Genomic DNA, 17,471 nt, shown 5'->3' with positions numbered 1-17,471 from the left:
TAATGTCCTGGGATCTTCTACGTGCACCTAAGAGAGCAAACAGGAGTTTAATATCTCATTGGAAAGATGGCACCACCAACAGTGCAGCACCCTCAGTACTGCACTAGAAGGTCAGCCAACATTTTTATTCTCAAACCTTGGAGTGGGACTTGAGCCCAAAAACCTTCTGACTGCAAGGTGAGAGTGCTACCCACTGAGCCACAGACCTGGATTTATAGAAATCCAGTAGTCCCACTGGATTATTTCATCTGCATTTCAAAGACAGACAGTGGAGAAAGGTTTATTTTGGAATGCACTTGAAGTTCAGCTTTTCAAATATTAACGTATGAGCATTTTATGAGTTTGCATGAAATTCCTCTCTCCACTACCTTCATTCAGGCACTAATCTCATTAAATAAATAGGCTAATGTTTCTGTCAAAAAAGCAGAATAAGGATTCCATTAAAGTGTTCAAAAGCAGTAAAGGGAAGCTGAATGTCAAAGTGTCATTGCACTACATATTTCAAGAGTTTTTTGTATTTTGCTGTCTTAGTAGGGAGCCTTACCCACTAGAAGTGCAGATTCAAAATTCAGATGCATGTTGCGCATAAAGAAAAATCATATCATTGGGTATTCAGCTGCCTGTGTAATACATGACAGTCAATGCTTATGCTGGGTAACTAAAATGTTAAGTATCACAATCCCGAGCATTAATGTCTTTGACGAGAGAACATGCTTACACCAGGTTATCACAGAGTGCTTTACAGCCAATTAAATACTGTTGAATCGTAGTCACTGTTGTAATGTAAGAAACTCAGCAGACAATTTGAGCACAGCAAGGTCCCACAAACAGCAATGAGATAATGACCAGCAATCTTTTTTTTCGTCATGATGTTTGAGGGATAAATATTAGACAGGACACCAGGGAAAACTCTCCCGCTCTTCAAAATAGTGCCTTGGCACCTTTTAAATCCACCTAACAGGGCAGATGGGGCCTCGGTTTAATGTCTCATCCAAAAGACAGCACCACCGACAGTGCAGCACCTCCTCAATAGGGTGCTGGGAGTGTCAGCCTGGACAATCAGCTCAGGTCTCTGGAGTGGGACTTAAACGCATGACCTACTGACTCAGATGCGTGAGTGCTACCACTTAGCACATGGCTGACATTTTGCTCAGCACAAGAAGTCATTAAAAAGCAATGTCATGGATTGGTTCGAGCAGCTTTGTGAGCATCTGCAAAAACACTAGCACTTCACTTTTCCCAGCCAGAGTGTAATGCAGCAACAGCAATGTAATTGGGATTTGTCAGTCCTGTGATGCTCTCCAATAGCATCTGCAGGATCCTGAGGTCTTAGCTCAGACTGTAAACAACTTCCAACATAACCATTAGGTTCTTCTTTTCCACTCTGTAGAGACAAATTTTAATGCCTAAGTTAAATCTTCTCTCCATCACTTCTTTTTAAATACACTTTGATTTTAATACAAATAAATCTTCTTATTACAAACTGAAGAGGCTGGCAACATAATTACTTTGTTCCAAATTCATTCTGCAGACATTTCTGCTCCTCTCTTTACATTAGTGAAGCTTAAGCCAGGACCAGAGAAAGCATTTGGTGTACGAGAGAGCAACCATAGAATACTATCATACAATGATACAGCATAGCAGAAGGCCATTCAGGCTATAGTGTAGAGCTCATCCTCTGCTCTTTCCCCATATCCCTGTAATTTCTTTTCAACTATTCATCCAATTCCCTTTGGAAAGTTACATTCAATCTATTTCCACCAATTCTTTCAAGGCCAACATTTATTGCCCATCCCTAATTGCCCTTGAGAAGGTGGTGGTGAGCTGCCTTCTTGAACCACTGCACTCCATGTGGTGCAGGTACACCCACAGTGCTGTTGGGAAGTGAGTTCCAGGATTTTGATCCAGCGACAGTGAAAGAACAGCGATATATTTTCAAGTCATGATGGTGTGTGACTTGGAGGGGAATTTCCAGGTGTTCCCACACATCACAGCTCTGAAGAAGGGTCACTGACCTGAAACGTTAACTCTGCTTCTCTCTCCACAGATGCTGCCAGACCAGCTGAGTATTTCCAGCATTTTCTGTTTTTAGTTCCCATGCATCTGTTGCCCTTGTCTTTCGAGATGGTAGAGGTCACGGGTTTTCAAGGTGCTGTCGAAGAAGCCTTGGCGGGTTGCTGCAGTTCATCTTGGAGATGGCACACACTGCTGCCACTGTGCATTGGTGGTGAAGGGAGTGAATGTTGAAGGTGGTGGATCGGATGTCAATCAAGCCAAGTGCTTTGTCTTGGATGGTTTCTTGTCTGTTGTTGCAGCTGCACCCATCCAGGCAAGTGGAGGATATTCCATCACACTCTAGTGAGGGATGGTAATGCAAATCTAAGTCCAATATTCACTTAAAGCAGTAGCATTTAGGAGGCTTCTGTCTCCTTTAGCAACATCTCTGTTTTTTAAAATTCTTTCATGAGATGTGGGTGTCGCTGGCCAGGCCAGCATTTGTTGCCCATCCCTAATTGCCCTTGAACTGAGTGGCTTGCTAGGCCATTTCAGAGGGCAGTTAAGAGTCAACCACTTTGCTGTGGGTCTAGAGTCACACGTAGGCCAGACTGGGTAAGGATGGCAGATTTCCTTCCCTAAAGGACATTAGTGAAGCAAATGGGTTTTTACGACAATCGATGATAGTTTTATGGCACCATTACTGAGACTAGCTTTCGATTTCAGATTTTTAAAATTAATTAATTGTATTTTATTAATCAATTGGTTTTAAATTCCATCAGCTGTCATGGTGGGATTTGAACCCATGTCCCCAGGTTATTAGCCTGGGCCTCTCAAGTACTAGTCTAGTGACATTACTACAATGCCACCATCTCCCCTTTCAGCTTCGTGGCTGCAACACAACATTCCAGGATGTGGCAGACTCCCTCTGCAGATCGGATGCACTATGAGTATCCACCTTACATAATTGGCCCTAACTCAGGAACCTGGGTCAAGGTGATGGCAGGCTTGGACTGGTGGACAGCAGTCTCACCTTGATCCCCCTCTGGTGACCAGGGGAAAAACCCAGGCCCAAGTGTGCTCGGAGTTTTGAATTGTATTTAAATTGAATCGTGACAATGCATCCAGTTCTGAGGTATCCAAAGTACAAAGAACATCATGTAGATCCAAACAGCAAGCCCATAGTCTGGAGCAAATATCTATTCAGAAAAGTCCCAGTTAGCCGTCCTGAAGAGGCAAGTGGTATGCAATGTGATATGCTGTAGTTAAAGCCTTATAGGATTTGTTCCTATATTACATGTTTGGTGATAGCATGGTACATCCTTATGTGCAACACCTATGCTAAGTATGCAGTGAAATGCTGCCAGTCTTGCAGTAGCCTAAATTTGGTTGCTAGCAGTTCACATCGGCTATCACAGAGACCAGTAAATAAAGTAGCTCAAAAGCTATGTTGTAAAGTTATGGTAGCTCCCTGTGAGGGAATTCACTTTTTATTAGGCTGTTGAGAGTAGGGAGGTAGGGGATAAGGTTACAGGGACGCAGGAGGGCACTGGCAAGCAAGAACTTGGTTTAAAGTGTGTCTACTTCAACGCCAGGAGCATCCGGAATAAGGTGGGTGAGCTTGCAGCATGGGTTGGTACCTGGGATCCTGATGTTGTGGCCATTTCAGAGACATGGGTAGAGCAGGGGCAGGAATGGATGTTGCAGGTTCCGGGATTTAGATGTTTCAGAAAGAACAGAGAAGAGGGTAAAAGAGGGGGGTGTGTGGCATTGTTAATCAAGGAAAGTATTACAGCGGCAGAAAGGACGTTTGAGGACTCGTCTACTGAGGTAGTATGGGCCGAGGTTAGAAACAGGAGAGGAGAGGTCACCCTGTTGGGAGTTTTCTATAGACCTCCGAATAGTTCCAGAGATGTAGAGGAAAGGATAGCGAAGATGATTCTCGACAGGAGCAAGAGTAACAGGGTAGTGGTTATGGGGGACTTTAACTTTCCAAATATTGACTGGAAATACTATAGTTCGAATACTTTAGATGGGTCTGTTTTTGTCCAGTGTGTGCAGGAGGGTTTTCTGACACAGTATGTGGACAGGCCAACCAGGGGCGATGCCACATTGGATTTGGTACTGGGTAATGAACCCGGCCAGGTGTTCGATTTAGATGTAGGTGAGCACTTTGGCGATAGTGATCACAATTCGGTTAGGTTTACCTTAGCGATGGGCAGGGACAGGTATATACCGCAGGGCAAGAATTATAGCTGGGGGAAAGGAAATTATGATGCGATTAGGCAAGATTTAGGATGTGTAGGATGGGGAAGGAAACTGCAGGGGATGGGCACAAACGAAATGTGGAGCTTATTCAAGGAGCAGCTAATGCGTGTCCTTGATAAGTATGTACCTGTCAGGCAGGGAGGAAGTTGTCGAGCGAGGGAGCCGTGGTTTACTCAAGAAGTTGAAGCGCTTGTCAAGAGGAAGAGGGCGGCTTATGTTAGGATGAGACGTGAAGGCTCAGTTAGGGCGCTTGAGAGTTACAAGCTAGCCAGGAAGGATCTAAAGGGAGGGCTAAGAAGAGCAAGGAGAGGACACGAGAAGTCATTGGCGGATAGGATCAAAGAAAACCCCAAGGCTTTCTATAGGTATATCAGGAATAAACGAATGATAAGAGTTAGAACAGGGCCAATCAAGGATAGTAGTGGGAAGTTGTGTGCGGAATCAGAGGAGATAGGGGAAGCGTTAAATGAATATTTTTCGTCAGTATTTACAGTAGAAAAAGAAAATGTTGCCGAGGAGATTACTGAGATACAGCCTACTAGGCTAGATGGGATTGAGATTCACAAGGAGGAGGTGTTAGCAATTTTGGAAAGAGTGAAAATAGATAAGTCCCCTGGGCCAGATGGGATTTATCCTAGGATTCTCTGGGAAGCCAGGGAGGAGATTGCAGAGCCGTTGTTGTTGATCTTTAAGTCGTCATTGTCGACAGGAGTAGTGCCGGAGGACTGGAGGATAGTAAATGTTGTCCCCTTGTTCAAGAAGGGGAGTAGAGACAGCCCTGGTAATTATAGACCTGTGAGCCTTACTTCGGTTGTGGGTAAAATGTTGGAAAAGGTTATAAGAGACAGGATTTATAATCATCTTGAAAAGAATAAGTTCATTTGCGATAGTCAGCACGGTTTTGTGAAAGGTAGGTCGTGCCTCACAAACCTTATTGAGTTTTTCGAGAAGGTGACCAAACAGGTGGATGAGGGTAAAGCCGTGGATGTGGTGTATATGGATTTCAGTAAGGCGTTTGATAAGGTTCCCCACGGTAGGCTATTGCAGAAAATACGGAAGTATGGGGTTGAAGGTGATTTAGAGCTTTGGATCAGAAATTGGCTAGCTGAAAGAAGACAGAGGGTGGTGGTTGAGGGCAAATGTTCATCCTGGAGTTTAGTTACTAGTGGTGTACCGCAAGGTTCTGTTTTGGGGCCACTGCTGTTTGTCATTTTTATAAACGACCTGGATGAGGGTGTAGAAGGGTGGGTTAGTAAATTTGCGGATGACACGAAGGTCGGTGGAGTTGTGGATAGTGTCGAAGGGTGTTGTAGGGTACAGAGGGACATAGATAGGCTGCAGAGCTGGGCTGAGAGATGGCAAATGGAGTTTAATGCGGAGAAGTGTGAGGTGATTCACTTTGGAAGGAGTAACAGCAATGCAGAGTACTGGGCTAATGGGAAGATTCTTGGTAGTGTAGATGAGCAGAGAGATCTTGGTATCCAGGTACATAAATCCCTGAAAGTTGCTATCCAGGTTAATAGGGCTGTTAAGAAGGCATATGGTGTGTTAGCCTTTATTAGTAGGGGGATCGAGTTTCGGAGCCACGGGGTCATGATGCAGCTGTACAAAACTCTGGTGAGGCCGCACCTGGAGTATTGCGTGCAGTTCTGGTCACCGCATTATAGGAAGGATGTCGAAGCTGTGGAAAGGGTGCAGAGGAGATTTACTAGGATGTTGCCTGGTATGGAAGGAAGGTCTTACGAGGAAAGGCTGAGGGACTTGGGGTTGTTTTCGTTAGAGAGAAGGAGGAGGAGAGGTGACTTAATAGAGACATACAAGATAATCAGAGGGTTAGATCAGGTGGATAGTGAGAGTCTTTTTCCTCGGATGAGGATGGCAAACACGAGGGGACATAGCTTTAAGTTGAGGGGTGAAAGATATAGGACAGATGTCAGAGGTAGTTTCTTTACGCAGAGAGTAGTAGGGGCGTGGAACGCCCTGCCTGCAACAGTAGTAGACTCGCCAACTTTAAGGGCATTTAAGTGGTCATTGGATAGACATATGGATGTAAATGGAATAGTGTAGGTCAGATGATCGGCGCAACATCGAGGGCCGAAGGGCCTGTACTGCGCTGTAATATTCTAATTCTAAAAATTCTAATTCTAATTCTAATTAATTGACAATATCTTGTCTGTTTTTCTCAAACATTTAATCTCTTGGCAGTAAAAGGTTGAAGCAGTTTTATGCATGTGTCAGGGTACCAAGTTCTCACTCCACAAGCAGTGTAAAAGCCCAGTATTTGTGTAAAGATTGTTGTCACTGCTGCTTGGGTGTGAAGGAATTTGCTTACATAAATGCTCCAGTACTTAACCTTTACTGGCTGGCCATGCATCAAGCTAATCTATTAGTGACTTTGAAGCAAAATGATCAGTTCAGCAATATCATCATGCAAGATGTTGCTTGATATTAAGAATAATGTCTGTAAATGCAGGGCTTAATGTAAGTTTGCTCTGAGATATCGAGGATATGTTCCAGCATATAAATTTTCACAAAAAGGGTTTGCACTCTGAAGTAGTCCATTTCAGGCGTGCTGTTCAGGTAATATAATTTTAGCTTATTTATTGTTTCAGTAACTTGAGAGAGAAAAAAAAAGGAAAAATAGAAAATTGCTCATTTGTCAGCATCATAAAAGAAAAGTGCACTGTGTGAATAACAGACCAATTACTGCTTCATCCTTCTATTTTAACACTGAAAAGATGTTTAACGCCTTCATTAAAATTGCACACAAAGGAATATCTTATGGAAGTGTTGACATATTCACAAACATTGGGCATATGATTTGAACTAATAAAGACAATCTTTGCAGCACAAACTCTCAATGTATCTCCCACCATTTGTGTTACTCAGTCAACCAGTTCAGTTGACCAGCATTGTACAACATGAAGGGCACCAGTTGATCGAGTCAATGGATCTGGAGCTCAACAAAAAAATTATGATTTTTTTGTTCTTGACATTTAGTACTCGTTTAAGATTAACACATGTGTGTGAAAATTGACACCAAGCACAATAAATTGAAACATTAGTCTTGGGAATTTCTTCAGTGATGCTCTGGTCCTACCTTCCTCACAAATGCAAGCGGGATTTCCACCACACTTCTGGTGAAACCATTCCAGCAAAGCAGCAGCAACTCCCGAGGAAATTCTGGCCTAAGTCCTTTACTTCTGTTGACAAGGCTTTGTCTTGTGTGAAACAGGCTGCAAAGTAAAGACAAACAGATATGTAGAACCACCGGAACATTGGAAACGATTCCTTCTTTGTTATTAGTTAATCCAGTCATCTTAAGGACAGTTTCATGACTTTTTTTTTTAACACAGGGAACAGCGTAACTGTTCCCTGTTCATTTGATCACATCTTAATCTAAAATCTGATGACTCACTGTTACTTTAAATTTAAAGATTTCTAGTTGTAAGCATGTCATTAAAACATTAAAATATTGAAATGAATTGCAGTCAGGAATGTAGTATTCAATGGAAAAAAATCTGGCTGATAGTGTTCATTTTAGTCACAAAATGGTGGCTTTCTATTCTGGAATTAATGAACCACAATCGCACTAGGCTCATGATCTGATGAGCTTAGACTCTAAGAACACATTATGTTATTTAATTATACAACTTTATGCCTTCAAAAGTATTCTTGCTGAATTGTTGTGCCCATCAAGAGGAAGGGTATCAGTGCTGTGGAATAGAATGTGTTTTCCAATCTTTGTCATCCTTTATCAACATTTTAAATACACTGGTGAGTCACTTATCATTTCTTTGGAAGGCTTTAAATTGCCAGCTATAAATGGCATTAAAGCATTTCTAAAATTAACATTATATGGCCTCCCACTAAGCTATGACATGGCTACGATTTCCTCTGGTGGAGGAGTCTGGAGCAAGGGGGAATAGCATTAAAATTAGATGTAGCACACAAAGGGTAGTGGAAATCTGGAACTCTTTCCACCAAAAGACTGTTGAGACTGGGAGTCAATTGAAAAATGAGATGGATAGATTTTTGTTAGGCAAGGGTAATGAGGGTTACAGAACCAAGATGGAGTTAAGTTGCAGATCAGCTATGATCTAATTGAATGGCAGAACAGGCTTGAGGGGCTAAATGATCTTTTCTGTTCCTTTGTTCCTATTTAGTTTTCTTTCCATTAATGGCTGTAGTCAGTGCGTCATCCTCTGACATTTTTCATCAGATGAGGGAGTCCTGAGGAGTCTGTTATTTCTCCCACTCTGTTCCTTCCTTATTACAATGACCTCCTCCACTTCATCATCAACCTCATCTTTTTCCTAATCAGTTCACTATGCACTTATCAACTCTTCTCAGACTGCACAGTATTACTGCACACCATCTCCAGTCCTCTGAAGTACCTGGGTGAATCACTGCATCTACATCTCCCCCATACTCTTTAATGGAGTGAAACTAATGTTTCTTTCAATTCTGTAAAGACATTGCTCTGTAATTCAGCAGGGGTTCCACTGGCCTCTCAATTGGAGACTAACAAACTGCCAAGGGAAACAATACTAATGGCTAATTTATATCATGTCTCTGGGATCTCTGACTCTGAGATTACACTGGATTAAAGACAGAACTACCATGGAATTTCAGTGTCACCAGTTCTTGATGTCTCTCATACCAACAGCCAACACATTCACCTTTTATAGCTCCACCTCTTAGCTCTTAGCCTCACTATCTCATCTAATCTCCAACAGAACTCGCACATCCCCTCCACTGCTAAATTTGCCCGCATGAAGACTGGTTTGTTCTTCTCTTTCATGCCTAACAGTGGCTCCGCTCAACAACCCTGTAAAGCTTTACGCGCTACCTCAGACTTGAATGCTGCTCCCATTTGCGGAGTAGCTCTTGTGCAATATCTGACACTCCTTACAGCTAAAACTTATCTGTGAAGTGATCTGTCTTCCATCTCCAGCTTCACACCCCTTTTCCTCACAAGTATTCTGTTTTGTTAATACTACAATCAGTGCCTCTGTGAGCAGAAACAAGAGTTCCACCCTCTGTAGACTGCGTTGACATCCAGTGAGGAACCGATAGCTGGTGGGAGGGGGATCACCCCTCACATCTACCAGTCCTCGTGGTATGGGCTTGCTTATCCCATTAAAATTAACAAACCATTTTATTTAAGATGTAATTGCCAACATAGTATCAATAGATCTTGTGTTAAGCAACTTTATTTTTGTTTTAGCTTGTGAATAGTCACAATTGATGCTCATGGAGGAACAAACTGTATAACCTTGAGATTACCTTTCTTACTTATTTTGCTCATTCTCAACCTTATCAAATACACATAGTATGTTAATTGCACAGTAGGATATAGTTTATTGCCAATGTGAGAGATAAATGTATATTTTTAATACACATTTCCTCTACATAAGAAAATAATTCTTGCATGTTTAAGACTTGACACATAAAAGGTGTTGAACTATCATTTATCATGTCACAGTTTCATAAAATCAGCCTGAAACACTCAGGGGGGATAAAAACTCCCCCTGCCTGGTGGAAACCAGTTGTATCCTACCTCACACCAAGTCCTATTCATCCCTGTGCTCACCCAGTGCTCACTGACCTACATTTGGCTGCTGGTCCGGGAAAGCCTCAATTTTAAAATTCTCATCCTTCTTTTCAAATAACCTCCATGGCCTGGCCCCTCCCTATCTCTGTAATCTCCTCCAGAACCCAACCCTCTGAAACCTCTGCGCTTCTCTAATTCTGGCCTCTTGAGCATCCCCAATTTTAATCAGTCCACCATTTGGTGACCGTGCCTTCAGATACCTGTGGCCGAAGCTCTGGAATTCCTTCCTGAAACCTCTCCACCTCTCTACCTCTCTCTCCCTTTTTAAGATACTCCTTAAAATCTACCTCTTTGACCCAGCCCTAATGTCTCTTGATGTGGCTTGGTGTCAAACTTATTTTGATAATATTCCTGTGAAGTACCTTAGGATGTATCACTATACTGAAGGCGCTACATAAATGCAGAATGATGTTGGTGTTAAGGGGACAGTAAAAATGAACTGGGATATTTATCCATTCCATTCTCATCTTGATCTGACTGTGCAATTGTAAACAGCAGTAGGCTGGGCCACATGTCCAAAGTCAATGAGGTCCTCTTTAAATATGCAGATAGGTCTTCGATAATGTTACTGGTGCCCAATCTGCTATTTTAACCCAAGGCCTGCGCAGGAGTAGAAATGGAGTGTTCCCTACCAGGCCAGCCTACCAGGGAAGAGGAGCTAGGGTCAGAAGAGGTCCAGCACAATAAGTTTTCAATTTTTTTTAATGTATTTTTGTTCCAGGAACAAGCAGCAGTGCTTCTTTGGCCCCCATGAGAAAACCTTGGACCTCCCCTACCCTGAGTTTCTCTTCCCCTCATACCCAGGATTTTGCTATGATAGACTTACATTGAGCAGGAGGCCATTCCTGCAGGCCCCCAGCAACCACCTATGAGCTGCATGATTTCATTGACTAGTCAGCCACTTCCCTGCTTACATCCTTGACCCTTTGGACAGGTAGTTGGAAAGCAAGATTATAATGAGGCCCCAGCCATTAAAATCATCCGAGCTTCCTCGCTGGCACTTGCAGACGCGACACTTGGCTGCGATCACGGCGCGTGTTAAATTCAACAACAGTAAGATCCAGAATAAAAACAGTTTTACATTTGTGACACCTTAATGAACTTTTGAGACAGTCCCTTAGTCATTCACAGTGCAAATCAGTGCTACACTCACTCACCTTGTCTGTTATCTCCGTATGCAGCCTAACTCAGCACATCATTAATAGCAGCCTTCATCTCACAGCTAGGCCATGGCACCAACTCAATCTTTCTTTCTCTACGGTTCACCGATATCCTTCATATATCATTGCACGGTGGCACACTTTCAGTTCTGTGTAGGTCATGATCTTCCCCAGCAGGAACATTTAAAAATACTTTCTTATCACATTGCAATCTATATAGCGAGATGCATTCAAGAGTATTAATATTCATAAGAACAAGCAGCATTGATTTTTGCTCAGCTCACTTAAGCTGGATGCTAAAAGTTATTAACAAAAAGCATTGCCTGGAGTGTATTGTCATCTATACAGAACGCTCTTCCTGCTCGTTGTTTTTTGAATGGCGTGCCGCCACAAAATTATTCACGTCTGAAGGAAGAATGGAAGCTCATAACTGAATCTGTAATTTAAATGTTGTCACATTCAAAGTCATTTAACTAATGAAAGCAGTAATGTATGGTAAACAGAGTATTAGAAGTACATTAGAAATAAATTGCGCAGTTCACATCCTTTACAACAGATAATAGGTTACAAGCAAACCCTAAGACCGGATTTTTACATTGGGTGGGAGGCCCTGCCCACCGGCCGAAAGATCCAGGGTGAGCCCACCTCCGCCAGGTCTGGGGAACCACACCAGGATTCTACACACCCCAGGCTCTTGGAGAGGATTTCCAGGCCCCCCCCCCCCCCCACACCTCACCCCGGCCCACAAGGAGGTCCTAATGGGCCTATGGCACCCGCCTGCTGCTGGTAAAATACCAGTGGCAGCAGGAGGAGGCCCTTAAGTGACAGTTTCTCATCACCACCACCTCTGGTAAAATTGCTCCAGGGGTGGGAAGGCGACAGGAACCACACCCCCCCCCCCACCCCCACTCAGTTTTACGACCCCATCCCCCACCCCTGCCACCAGCTCGATCCTGTGGGGGTGGGGGGTGTAAAATTCCAGTCTGAGTTTGGTAACCTGCAGCATCCAAGGATAATTCAAAGTATCATTCCAGACAATTTAAAAGAAGAAAATGTAAATGCATATTTGAAAGAACCATCATAGGTTCGATGGACTGAGTAGATTCCTCAGTGTAATTTTATATATAAAAACATTCCAGTGCATATATCTGTCCTAAGCTGACACAAAAAAAACAAATTAGATAATTTGATGGCAACTCCATAGGGCTTAGAGGGAGCTTCACCCATTGAAAGTGCATTTGGGTAAGTATTACCCATGATTTTATGACATTTAATTATCAGAAAAGTAGTTGAAGCACTTGCTGGAATAGTTAATACCCAATCTTGACCAAGGGGGTAAGTTGGAAACTTATCCAACAAAGTTCAAGTAGCTGAATACCTGAGAGGAAGTTCTTCCCCATGTTCCAGATGTACAGAAAAGGCAAACATGCTTGTAAAGAAAAGCTTTATGATTTCACCATATGTAGCACATAGAGAACATTCCATCTCCCGTTTATTCCTAACTAGGACTCCATGAATTTGGATTCCCTGGCCACCTTGCTCTCTGGTTGGATTGCTTTGGTTGTCTGAGTTTTATAAATTCACAGGCAGGCCACGAGATGGAGTGCCAAGCAATAGGGAGGCTTTCTCTTTAGAGAGGTAGAAAACCTGACATGGATTAACTTGCCCCACTGAAACCAGTCCTGCTGATGATCGTAGAACTGACCACATTTTGCAGCTTGGGAAAGAAGGAATGAATACTTTCTATTCAAACCAACAACAGAGGGAGGAAAGGGTTGAACATGGGAAGAAACATAGGAACAGGAGGAGACCATTCAGCCCCTCAAGACTGTTCCACCATTCAATGAGATCATGGCTGCTCTGTGATCCATCTCCATATACCTGCCTTCGCTCCATATCCCTTAATACCTTCAGATAACAAAAATCTATCAATCTCAGATTGAAAATTAACTATTGATTGAGCATCAATTGCCTTTTGCAGAAGTGTTTCCTAATTTCGCTCCTGAAAGGTCTGGCTCTAATTTTTAGACTATCCCCCCTAGTCCTAAACTTCCCAACCCTATCTTTTCCACGCTAATGCAGTTTAAGGAACTAGGGAGGAAGTCAAAAAGCAGGGCCTCAAAGATAGTAATCTCTGGATTATTCCCTATGGCACACTATAGTGAGAGTAGAAATAGGAGGATTTGGCAGGTTAATGCATGGCCAGAGACATGGGGCAGAAAGGGAGGTGGGGGTGGGGGGGGGGGGGGGGGTGGGGGCTTCAGATTCCTGAAACATTGGGATCAGTTCTGTGCCAGGAAGGGCCTGTTCAAGATGGATGGGTTGCAAGATTAGCTGGGACCAATATCCTTGCAGGCAGGTAAACCAGTGCTGTTGGGAGGGTTTTAAATAATTTAGCCGGTGTTGGGCACCAGATGTCGTATTAAAAAGTAGAAACAAGGTACACAGAAGACTGGGAAAGATAGAAAAATTACAGAATTAGATGGGATCATAGAAAATACAAAGAGGTCTAAGTTAGCTTTGGAAGGCATGTGTGTAAATGCACAAAGTGTAGTTAAAATGGATGGTAACCACAGGTGCAAATAGCCATGTGGGAATATGATGTAGTGGTGATAACTAACACCAGGCTCAAAATAGCAAAGGATTGCAGCCTTCATATTCCTGGGTACAAGGTATTCAGGGAAGACTGGGAAGGAAAAAAAAGGAGGGACAGTAGTATTGATAAAGGAAACTATTATAATGCTAGAGGGAGAGAATGTCCTTAAGGGATCAAAGACAGGATCTAGTTAGTTGGAGTTGAGAAACAATATAGGAGCTATTACACTACTTGATGTATTTTATAGGCCACCAAATAGTGGGAAGGAAATAGAGGAGCAGATTTGCTAGGAAATTACTAAGAGTTTCAAGAACTATGTAGTGATAATGGGAGACTTTAACTGTTACAATACTGAATGGGCAGTGATTGTGTTAACGGCGGAGAAAGTGAAGAATTTCTGAAGTGTGTTCTGGAAAGCTCTCTTTTTCCCTTTCTTCCCTTTCATGGCACTCCCTCCTCTTTCTCTGGAATTCTAATGCTAGTCTTCTCTGTTCTAACTGTATTTTTGCTGACATTACCCTGTTGGTTTCTGTCCCTAACCCTGTTTCTGAATCTTTAGGTTCAAGTGAAAAATGGTTGGCCACAGTCTTAGGATTTCAGATTTCCTAGCTTTTGAACAGAAAGTAATCCCTAACTGCCCAGCTACAATCCTCAACTCTTCAATAGATACGTCCTTTAACCTGTCCCAAGTTACTTCACTATGGCTTAGGAAGGTATTGGCTTTAAATGTGGACATGTTAGTATTCTAGCAGTAAAAACCATAAGAAAACCTGTATTGAAGTTTTTAATTTTTTTTTTACTAGGGATCAATTTGGTTTCCCACTTCCAATTTCTTGTTTGTAATTGAGTTATGATCCTGGATGAGCCCCCAAATTTCTGTTACAGCCAGGTGAGGAGGAGGGTCTTATATGCCCTTCTTGCCCTTCCTCTTGTTTGACCACAACAAGGTTTATTCCTTTTTAAACAGTGGTTGTACTTACCACCTCAGTGAGTGTTTTATGTTTCACCTTAAAGGTGATCATGAAAGAACCAATCAGACAGCTTTTCATAAGTTTAAACAAGAAAGAGGTGAGTTTATTATACTTAACAATCTAAACCCGATCGAAAAAATTATGCCACACATTCACGTACACATTCACACGAGAATCACGCACATAAATAGATTACAGAGTGAAAAGTAGATTTTGTGGTTGGATTAGAGTCCAGAATAAATGGAAATTAAATACACAGTCTGTGAGGTTGGATGATTTGGTGGTCTTCCAGATAAAGTTGTATTCTTGAAGTCTTTGGCTGGTCAAAATGCACTCTGTGGCTGGCCCGCTTGGCTCAGTGCTTCATTGGAGGTAGACTTGTAGGTAGCTATCTTCCCCTGGTCATTGCCTATAGCAATCTGTAGATTTGGAGGCTCCACAGCCACAGATGGTTTTCAAACTTGTGGTGTTATCAAGAAAGAGAGAAAGAGAGAGAGAGACAGGGTGGCACACAGCCTTTCTGCTGTTGCACAGTCTGAATTACTGGCTTGACTCCTTGTTCAAGGAAACTCCAGCTTTCACAGAGATGGACAGATGGTCACATGACTGCCCCAGTGTATTCTCCAGAACCTTCTAATGAGATTCTAGGTTCAGAATTGGCTCCCCAGTCCCCATAATGCCAATATTTACACTTGGAGGGGTTTGCTCTTTCAAAGTCAAGGGGTTGGATTTTATAAGCTCGCTGCCAAGATTGGCGGTGAGCTTCAAAAGTTGGCGGCCCATCCGCGTGTGCCGTACGCCAAAGAGCCGCCGCGATCTCAAGCTCATTTAAGTAGCTGGGGTGGGCCAATCATGTGGAGGGACCAGGATGTCCATCCCCAGCACCGGCATCAGCTGCCTCTCTCCCATCCCCCAACAACAACTAAATTAACCATTTGCCCTTTACCCCCAAACACTTACCTTTACCATCTGACCTTCCCCCACTAATTTGCACAAAATTTAAAGTAAACCCTTCCCACCATCCGCTACACCCATGATGTTTATTTGACCACGTTTCCCCCCACCCCCCCCCGCACTAATAAACTTACCTCCTCCCCCCTCCCCATCGGTGTGGCACCTCATTTCTCCGGATGGGGATCCGAAGGTGAGGGAGCGCCAGCTACCGTGCCGAAGATCGCAGCGGGCCATCAAGATTAAGGGTAAGTACATGTAAATGTAATAATTTTATTCATTTGCATAGGCTGATTGTGGTCCCATCACCGAGTGGCAGGAGGTGCCACCACGGTGCCTTGTTGCCGCCGGGAGGATCAGATCGGCCCGGGCTCTGCTGGTGTCGAGGTCCGTGGTGGGCCTCATCTGGGGCCATTTTCAGGCCCCCCTGCCATGGATTCTGACACTGAGGGCTCCTTAAAATCCAGCCCAACGTGTTACAATTGCCTTAAGTGCTGTGCTAATGAAGCAATCTTAGGTAATTCAGTTAATTAGAGCAAGCCATTGTTCTGGGTCCAGGATCCTCAGACCTTTCTCCTGTTGGACCTTGGAATGTGAAAAGGTGTTTCAGATGCAAATTGCAGTGGTCATCTCGGCTGCCAGTTTTTAAAAAGTTAACTGCAGGACTTTTTCCGTTTAAAGGTTAATGCAAGTTTACAACTGATGAATTAATATTCCTTATCTGGCATATCATTTTTCTTGGCATAATTCATAAATGTTCTTAAATTCCATCTCTTGCACATTGATAATTTTTGTGTTTTGGACTGGTAGCCAGTGATCAGGGCATTGTCTACCAAGTGTGAAAATACACTACATATTGTCACAATGCCTCTTTGAATACCACCTACAGTTTCCTTTATTTAACAACAAAGTCATCTGTGAGATAAGACTTAAACTTCCTCTCGAACTTTTCTAGTTATCTAAAGAACTTGTCTCATGTAATTTACCTTCTGGGTATGGAGCTGAAAGTTGAGCCCAGAATGTTAGGGACGTCGTTGGGAATTACTCATTATGCATCCTGCATGGTGACATCACTCGTGTTGTGCAGACACATCCCAGCATCCATGAAGGTCAGGGAGAATTTGACTTTTGGCAGATCAAAATCTGGCAAGAGTCTGGTTCTACTGAATCACAAAACTGGTTAAATCCAAGAACTGAATATTCTTTCCTATCACATCCTTCACGATCTTATTCCTCTGACTTGAAAATATCTTACTTTATTTCTCTCTTCTCTTTTTGGAGTAAGAAGTAAGCTTTCTTTTAGAAGGATTATCATTTTCCTTAAAGCAATCATTTATTTTTCAGGTAGTTGGAAGTCTAACATTACAAAAACTTGCATTTCAATAGCGCCTTTTGTACCCTCAGGATGTCCCAAACCACTTTACAGCCAATGATGTACTTTTGAAGTGTAGTCATTGTTGTAATGTAGGAAACACGGCAGGCAATTTGCACACAGCAAGCTCCCACCAACAGTAATATGATAATGACCATAAAATCTGTTTTAGTGTTGTTGTTGAGGGATAAATATTGGCCTAGGCCATCAGGGATCCCTTGCTGTTCTTCAAAATAGTGCCATGGGTTCTTTACATTCATCTGAGAGGGCAGGTGGGGCATCAGTTTAACATAACAATGCTATTGTTGTGGTGTGAAAGGCATTTGATACAGTGCCACACAACAGACTTGTGAGCAAACTTGTAGCCCATGGAATAAAAGGGACATTAGCAACATGGATATGAAATTGGCTGAGTGACAGGAAACAGGTGGTTAATGGATGTTTAAAATAAAAAAGGGGTGGCACAGTGGTTAGTACTGCAGCCTCACAGCTCCAGTTGACCCAGGTTCGATTCTGGATTCTGCCTGTGCAGAGTTTGCAA

Source organism: Heterodontus francisci, chromosome 2 (genome assembly GCF_036365525.1).
Source record: "Heterodontus francisci isolate sHetFra1 chromosome 2, sHetFra1.hap1, whole genome shotgun sequence".
In the NCBI taxonomy this organism is placed as follows: domain Eukaryota; kingdom Metazoa; phylum Chordata; class Chondrichthyes; order Heterodontiformes; family Heterodontidae; genus Heterodontus; species Heterodontus francisci.
This window is presented reverse-complemented; position numbering follows the sequence as displayed.